We start from the raw sequence: 9282 nt of genomic DNA, 5'->3' as shown, positions 1-9282 counted from the left end.
ACACTTTAATCATTGAGTAATGAAGGAAACATACACATACAGTATATCTCAAAAGTGAGTACACCCTTTAGATTTTTGCAAATATTCTGTTATATCCTTTCAGGGGATAACATTATCCTACTGAAACTTTGATATAACTTAAAGTAGTCAGTGTGCTGCTTGAATAACAGTATAGATTTATTGTCCTTTGAAAATTACTCAGTACACAGCTGTTAATGTCTAAACAGCTGGCAACAAAAGTGAGTACACCCCATAGTGAACATGTCCTAATTGTGCCCAATGATGTTGTTTTCCCGCCCTGGTGTCATGTGACTCGTTAGTGTTACAAGGATTCAGGTGTAAATGATAAGCAGGGCTGTTAAATTTGGTGTTTTGGGCACAATTCTCTCTGAATGCTGGACAACATGGCACCTCATGGCAAGGAACTCTCTGAGCGGCTGAAAAAAAGGATTATTGCGCTTCACAAAGATGGCCTTGGCTATAAGAAGATTGCCAACACCATGAAAATGAGTTGCAGCACAGTGGCTAAGATCATACAGCGGTTTTCCAGGACAGGTTCCACTCGGAACAGGCCTCGCCAGGGTCGACCAAAGAAGTTGAGTCCACGTGCTCAGCGTCATATCCAGAGGTTGGTTTCCAAAAATAGACGTGCGAGTGCTTCCAGCATTGCTGCAGAGGTTGCAGAAGTGGGATGTCAGCCTGTCAGTGCCCAGACCATACGCCGCACACTGCATCAAATCGGTTTGTATGGCCGTCGCCCCAGACAGAAGCCCCTTCTGAAACCGATGCATAAGAAAGCCCGCAAACAGTTTGCTGAAGACAATGAATCCAAGAACATGAGTTACTGGAACCATGTCCTGTAGTCTGATGAGACCAAAATAAACCTGTTTGGGTCAGATGGTGTCCGGCGTGTGTGGCGGCACCCTGGTGAGGAGTACCAAGACAAATGTGTTTTGCCTACAGTCAAGCATGGTGGTGGCAGCATCATGGTCTGGGGCTGCATGAGTGCTGCCGGCACTGGGGAGCTGCATTTCATTGAGGGACACATGAATTCCAATATATACTGTGACATCCTGCAGCAGAGCATGATCCCCTCTCTTCGGGAAACTGGGCCATAGGGCAGTTTTCCAACATGATAATGACCTTAAACACACCTCCAAGATGACAACGGCCTTGCTGAAGAAGCTGAAGGTTAAGGTGATGGACTGGCCAAGTATGTCTCCAGACCTAAACCCAATTGAGCACATGTGGAGCATCCTCAAGAGGAAGGTGGAGGAGTGCAAGGTGTCCAACATCCGTGCGCTCCGTGATGTCGTCGTGGAGAAGTGGAAGAAGATTCCAGAAGCAACCTGTGCAGCTCTGGTGAATTCCATGCCCAGGAGGGTTAAAGCAGTGCTAGATAACAATGGTGGTCACACAAAATATTGACACTTTGGGCACAATTTAGACATGTTCACTATGGGGTGTACTCACTTTTGTTGCCAGCTGTTTAGACATTAACAGCTGTGTACTGAGTAATTTTCAAAGGACAATAAATCTATACTGTTATTCAAGCAGCACACTGACTACTTTAAGTTATATCAAAGTTTCAGTAGGATAATGTTATCCCCTGAAAGGATATAACAGAATATTTGCAAAAATCTAAAGGGTGTACTCACTTTAGAGATATACTGTAGTTTGACTTGTATTGATCAGTTATTTCAGTTTTTAAAAAGGAGCTTGATGTAGCACCACACCCCCCATAGCTGCACCAGTATGTTCCCCTCTGGGAGAGCTTGAAATAGTGTGCGCTGCTTGTCTTAGCTGCAATTTATTGAGAGGGGTCCCTCGCTCTATCTCTCCTCTCTGTGGGGCCCTCTGTACCTTGGAGCCCAGAGCTTGAGCCCCTGTACTGTATATTGTGAGGTAGGAACTGACACCTGCCAATTCAGAGGAGCTTCCAGCCAGTAGGGAGTAAGGGACAGATGACATGTGACATGTTGTAGGGTTGAACCTACATATTCATGTGTATGTATGGCTTTAAATCCTTAAATGTGTCTTTAATTATTGAGATTTCAAAGTATATATATTTATGTCATTATGTATGCATTTATAATGCACAATTTGGACTAGTGCAAATATTTACTCCGTTGGGCAGCTGAAAAAGTTTCCTCTGTTTACAATTTGTTGCCAAGGTTTTAACTAGCTCTAAAAATAACAACAGGTCATAACAATCTTTGTCCCACCTAAGAACTGACTTCACAATATTACTTTTTGATACTTTTAAGCAGGGGTGGGGAACTTCCGGTCCATGTGCTCCGCCCCTGTAGGGATCAGCCAGACCCCAAAAAACATACAGTGGCTCACTTGTCGAACTTGTCTAGTTGTCCATAAGACTGGGCCTTCACTGTATTAAGTTATTTTGTGTTTTACTGTTCTATTTACATTTCAATTTATTTTTTCAAACTTTCTTGCATGTTTCAGTAAAAATGTTGGTCCAGGTGAAGTACAGACAATGGCAGAAGTATGTGAAATTGGATGCAGTTGAAGGACAGTTTGACTTTCTACAATTCAATGAAAAAGATATGTAATTCTACTTCAGCTTGGCTTACTGTCAGTGTATATAGTATAATCAAACACCTCACTGAACAGAATAAAATGATCAATATATTTTCTTTTTCTTTGGAGTTCTCTGAATGGTCCTTTTCCCTCTGCTTCTGATAAGTCCGATTCAAGCTTCAGCTCAAGAGCATCAACTGCGAATGTCGATGAGGTTCCGAGCAAGAGACAAAGAATCGGGGATACACTTGATGCAGTGTCTGCTAAACGGGTCATAACAACGCTAGTTTCTCTTAACACTTTCTCTAGTAAAGCTGTTCATCATTATGTTTTGCGTTATCATGTTTTCTTTATTAGTTGATTGAAGCTGTGCTGAGGCGGTGAAGAAGTACTACAGGAATACCAAACAAGACAACCCACAATTGAACTCCTTCTATGGGTTGAAAAAGACTTCTACACTTAACTCATTGAAGTATTACCATGTTTGAAATAATTACTCATTTGATATAATGCATGACCTTCTTGAGGGTGTGACTCAGTGTGAGATCAAATTGCTTTTTGAATATTTCACAAAAGACTTAATATCACAGCAGAACTTGCTTTCCAGGATTGATGGTTTTGACTACGGATTTTTAGAACGAAAGAAACGTCCCACAAAGATAATTTTGGACAGTGCTGGCAATGGCATTGGTTTGAATTCCATTCAGACATTGTGTCTTGTGAAAAACATCCCCCCTGTTTGGTGACATTATTCCTGCAGGAAACGAAAACTGGAATGTGTTATTGTTGTTACTTAAAATAATGAACATGGTTGTTTCACTTTTTCTCACTCTAGGTACGACAATATATTTAAAGCATTTGATTGTTGTCACAAACTATTTAAGCACTTGTATCCACATAGAAACTTGCTCGTTAAGCATCATTTTATGACCCACTGTATATGTGGTCTATGAGGTGTGAAGCCAAACATAAGATGTTTAAAGGTTATTTCAAAAACATTACAAAATCACTTGCTAAAAAGCATCAGATGGCTATTGCTTATCACTGGGAAACCTTCACCCTCAAATAAAAAGAGTCTGGACCAATTAAGACTTATTCCCTCAGAGATGTGAATGTGGTCAACAATGAAATGCTTGAAATGATTTTGTCAAAAGATGTTTTCTCAACTAGTGTTAAAGTTGATGGTGTAGAATATACATGTGGACTTGTTTGTCTTTTGTCAAATATGTGATGTACATTTGGTTGAAGGTAAAACATTTAGTTTATTAACAAACAAGCTATTCACCCATAATTCTTTGATGACCATCATCGTGCATTTCGAGGGTTACAAAGTGAGGAAAAGTTCATAATAATGTCAGCTTAAATTCAATAAGCAATTTGATATTCAAAGCTCATACAATGTTTCAGATGAAAGTTTGTACATTATACCATGAAAATGGCTTTGTTTATTGGAATCAATGAATATATTATTTAATAACATTAATTAGTGTTACTTTAACTCTGTTTTGTGAGTTAAAGAAGGAACTCTGGCACAGTGTTACATATTTAACTATTATGAAAGTGTGGACCTAATAAACCCTGAAAAAGTGTTGAAATCAACTCTGGGAGTTAATTCAACACTGGACTTTTTGCAAGGTCCAGGGTGTGGTTTAAAAAGGTGAGTTGGTTTATGTACATTCTGATTGAACCTAATGAGATAAACGCGTTTTTAAGGCTGTCGTTATCGAATATCCACATGAATATTAAAGTCACCTGCGATAATTACTTTATAATTATTATTTAAGGACTAAATTCTGAGAATTCAGATGTAAATTGACAACAGTATAACAAATAAAATTGGCTTTATTTTTTTCCATGTTGGGATTGAAAGCGTAAGAACAAGGCTTTTAGGTTTAGGATTGATTAATAAGCTTGAGTGCAACTCATCGAGTGGATTCATCGAGACTGACATTCTTCATGTCTCAGCCAAGCTTCAGTGAGACAAAATCAATCTTATCTGATATTAAATCATTTACTAGTCCAGCTGTAGATGACAAAGATCTGATGTTTAAGAGCCCACATTTAATTGTTAGTTGCACTTTAGAAGCGGTGGTGTTAATTTTTAACTCCCCCTCATTTAACATTGATTTGATTAATTTCAGTGGTCGTGGGGCAGACACAGTCATTATGGGGATCTGAGTGGGCGACTGCCCGGAAGGAAGCACAGAGAAGTGTGTTAAGACTGCAACTCTGCTGCCTCCTGGTCTCAACTCCGGGTTGTCATGGATTAGGTCCACTAATAAACTTTGTAATATTAGTAGATATGAGATTCGCTCCATCCAAAGTATGATGGATGCCGTCACTGCTAATTAGACCAGGAGTTCCCCAGAAAGTCATCCAATTATCTGGTCCAGGGGTGCCCACACTTTTTTGGCTTGTGAGCTACTTTAAAAATGACCAGGTCCAAGTGATCTGTGGGAGCGAGTGGAGGGAATGGAGGGAAAAAAACAAAAAACTTTCAGGGGGCACAGGGTTCCGTTGGGGAATATATATATTTATTTATTTATTTTAAACGGTGCGTGATCTACCCGCACTACACTCAACCTTTTGGGCACCCCTGATCTGGCCAAACAGAGCAGAAAAGGAAGAGAGAGATGCCATCGCTAGCTGCCAAGCTACAGTAGCTAACGTTAGCAGAGACGAAAGGAGTGTTAACAACTGAGGATTAAGCGAGAGTCGCTAAGAGAAGAATGATAAGGAGAGAGTTGTAAGTGCTTAAGAAGTACACATATGGGTTTAGATAATTGACAGGTAGTTAGCCGATGTGATCAAGAATATAACAAAATGAATTGAGCAGCTGAAGTACCCTACCAGCAACACAAACGTGGTAGAAACCAGAAGTGACACGCTTACAGTTTGCTGTGCTTCAGACATTGATTCATAAGTGTCTGAAATATATATGAAATGTTTTATAGGGCTTAATTACAGCAAACTTTAGTCACCTTTGGAGAATACATTTTAAAAACTAGCTTTAGTGGCATTATAAAGTATTTTAAAACATTTAGCAGCAATATTACAAGGAAAAGTCACAGATCAGTACCTCACACAGCAGTAGTTGGGGAGGTTTAAAGGCTTCCCAATCAAAATACAGAAAACGGCCGATTGTAACTGACCAATGAGCGAAATATTATTTCTTTGTGGAAGTAAAAGGCCAGTGTGCCTAGTTTGTGTCGACGCGCTTGCAGTGATGAAAAAGACTCTCGATCGTCATTCCGGCACAAAACATGCCGAACTGCACGAGCTGAAAATATGAGTGCGTTTGGATAAAGTTAACGCTCTTCGGCGGAGTTTGGCCCAACAAGCAGCTCCCTCCAGACCAGGGGTAGCCAACACGGTGCCCGCAGGGACTACGTGAGTCGCCCGCAGGGCAAGTTCTAACAATAGCACGAGTCACCATGGAGGTCCGTCTAAAATTTGTATTTAATTGTTTTGCTGGGTTTTATTTTATTTTATCAATAACACTTGAATTATTCTTTATTTTAAAATGACAAATTTAAAAAACAAAAAAATGTTATGTATATGAACTCTGATGCTGTAAACTAAATCTCCATTTCTATTTTCGCTGAGACAAGCTAGCGGGAGCAGCTACGATGGGGCGCTAGGTTTGTTTATTACGCTAAACATGGCAGAAAAGCAAAAGAAAACTAACTATTTTCACGATGATTGGGAGGAAGAATTATTTTTTACAACAGTGAAAGAAAAATGTGTATGTCTCATTTGCGGGGCGATGGCAAAGTGGCACATTGTGGAGACACTTCGGTACATGTCTCAGAGGCTACCATGCTAACTACCATGCTAACTACCATGCTAACTACCATGCTAACTACCATGCTAACTACCATGCTAACTAACTAACTACCCACCTGCAGCACTGCGGGCAGAACAAGCCGGGAGTTAAAGGCAGCTTTGGACAGCAGCATCTCTTTTCACGAGGCCGGTGAACAAGTCACACAAAGCAACGGAAGCTTCATTTAGAGCTGCACATGTTTTAATAAAGTACAAGAAAGCCTTTTCGGACGGAGAGGTCTTGAAAGGTGTAATGATGTTATTGAAAACACTGTTCAAAGACGAGAAGAAAAAACTGTCAATAAAGATATTTACAGAAATATCAGAGATGTGATAACTGTGACTTTCAAATGTTGAAATAGATTGAGAACATAAATAAATAATGTTGCATGTTTACATATATCTGGCGAGGGGCCAGACTAAGAATGGTTCAAAAACGACTTCATGAAAAAAAGGGAAAGGAAAGGAGAGACCCTGCCCGGAGGAAGCCCGGGACCCCCGTCTGGAGCCAGGCCCAGAGGGAGGGCCCGACAGCGAGCGCCTGGTGGCCGGGTTTGCCACGGAGCCCGGTCGGGCACAGCCCGAAGAAGCTACATGGTGCCTCCCATCCATCCATCCTGTGGACCCACCACTCATGGGAAAAACCGCTGGGGTCGGGTGCGCTGTCACACGGGTGGCAGTGATGGTCAGGGACCTCGACGGACCAGATCCGGGCAGCAGAGGCTGGCTCTGGGGACGTGGAATGTCACCTCTCTGTGGGGGAAGGAGCCGGAACTAGTGCGGGAGGTGGATCGCTACCAGTTGGATCTGGTGGGGCTTACCTCCACGCACAGTCTTGGCTCTGGAACCGTACTCCTGGATAGGGGTTGGACTCTATTCTTCTCCAGAGTTGCCCATGGTGTGAGGCATCGGGCCGGGGTGGGGATACTCACTAGCCCCCGGCTGAGCGCCGCTACGTTGAAGTTTACCCCGGTGGACGAGAGGGTCGCCTCCCTACGCCTTCGGGTTATGGGGGGGGAAACTCTGACTGTTGTTTGTGCCTGTGCAAGCTGATGGGGGATCATCGTCAATTTCCCTGATGGAAGTCACTGAGGTAGTCAAACAACTCCACAGTGGCAAAGCCGCAGGGGTTGATGAGATCCATCCAGAAATGCTGAAGACTTTGGGTGTTAAGGGGCTGTCTTGGTTGACACGCCTCATCAACATTGCGTGGAAGTCTGGGACAGTGCCTAGGGGGTGGCAGACTGGGGTGGTGGTTCCCCTATTCAAAAAGGGGGACCAGAGAGTGTGTGCCAACTACAGGGGTATCACACTTCTCAGCCTCCCTGGTAAAGTCTACTCCAAGGTACTGGAAAGGAGGGTTCGGCCGGTAGTCGAACCTCTGATTGAAGAGGAACAATGCGGATTCCGTCCTGGTCGTGGAACAACAGACCAACTCTTTACTCTTGCAAGGATCCTGGAGGGGGCCTGGGAGTACGCCCATCCGGTCTATATGTGTTTTGTGGATCTGGAGAAGGCGCATGACCGGGTCCCCCGGGTGATACTGTGGGAGGTGCTGCGGGAGTATGGGGTGAGGGGTCACTTTTGAGGGCCATCCAATCCCTGTACGCCCAAAGCGAGAGTTGTGTCCGGATACTTGGCAGTAAGTTGGACTTGTTTCCAGTGAATGTTGGCCTCCGCCAGGGCTGCGCTTTATCACCAATCCTGTTCGTGATTTTCATGGACAGGATATCGAGGCGTAGTCGTGGAAGAGAGGGGTTGCAGTTCGGTGACCTGAGGATCTCATCGCTGCTCTTTGCAAATGATGTGGTCCTTATGGCATCACCGGTCTGTGACCTTCAACAGTCACTGGATCGGTTTGCAGCCGAGTGTGCAGCGGTTGGGATGAGGATCAGCACCTCTAAATCTGAGGCCATGGCTCTCAGCAGGAAACCGGTGGATTGCCTACTCCGGGTAGGGAATGAGCCATTACCCCAAGTAAAGGAGTTCAAGTACCTCGGGGTCTTGTTCGCGAGTGAGGGGACGATGGAGCGAGAGATTGGCCGGAGAATCAGAGCAGCGGGGGCGGTATTACAGTCACTTTACCGCACCGTTGTGACGAAAAGAGAGCTGAGCCAGAAGGCAAAGCTCTCAATATACCGGTTGATCTTCGTTCCTACCCTCACCTATGGTCATGAAGGCTGGGTCATGACCGAAAGAACGAGATCACGGGTACAAGCGGCCGAAATGGGTTTTCTCAGATGGGTGGCTGGCGTCTCCCTTAGAGATAGGGTGAGAAGCTCAGCCATCCGTGAGAGCCTCGGAGTAGAGCCGCTGCTCCTTTACATTGAAAGGAGCCAGTTGAGGTGGTTCGGGCATCTAGTAAGGATGCCACCTGGGCGCCTCCCTAGGGAGGTGTTCCAGGCACGTCCAGCTGGGAGGAGACCCCGGGGAAGACCCAGGACTCGGTGGAGAGATTATATCTCCTCACTGGCCTGGGAACGCCTCAGGATCCCCCAGTCGGAGCTGGAGGATGTGGCCCGGAGAAGGGAAGATTGGGGTTCCTTACTGGAGCTGCTGCCCCCGCGACCCGATCCCGGATAAGCGGTAGATGATGGATGGATGTGTTTCCTACCATAAATCATTGTTAATAATCATTGTGAGGAATAATTAACATTAACATGTGATCAGACAGTCTCTTCACATATCTGAATATTTATTATGATTATTATTATTAATAATATCATTAAAGGTGAACCGTGCAACTATGTTATTCAGGAAGTTTGTATCAAACAAGCAGCCCTTCGTATTATTCAGTACCCTTGAAGTAGCTCTCAGTATCAAAAAAGTTGGTGACCCCTGCTCCAGAGCGTAACATACAAACATGGACAGATAGAGAGGTAGACCACCACACCAAGAACAGACTATTCCACCACTGCT

This window comes from Cottoperca gobio, chromosome 13 (genome assembly GCF_900634415.1).
Source record: "Cottoperca gobio chromosome 13, fCotGob3.1, whole genome shotgun sequence".
Lineage (NCBI taxonomy): Eukaryota > Metazoa > Chordata > Actinopteri > Perciformes > Bovichtidae > Cottoperca > Cottoperca gobio.
This window is presented reverse-complemented; position numbering follows the sequence as displayed.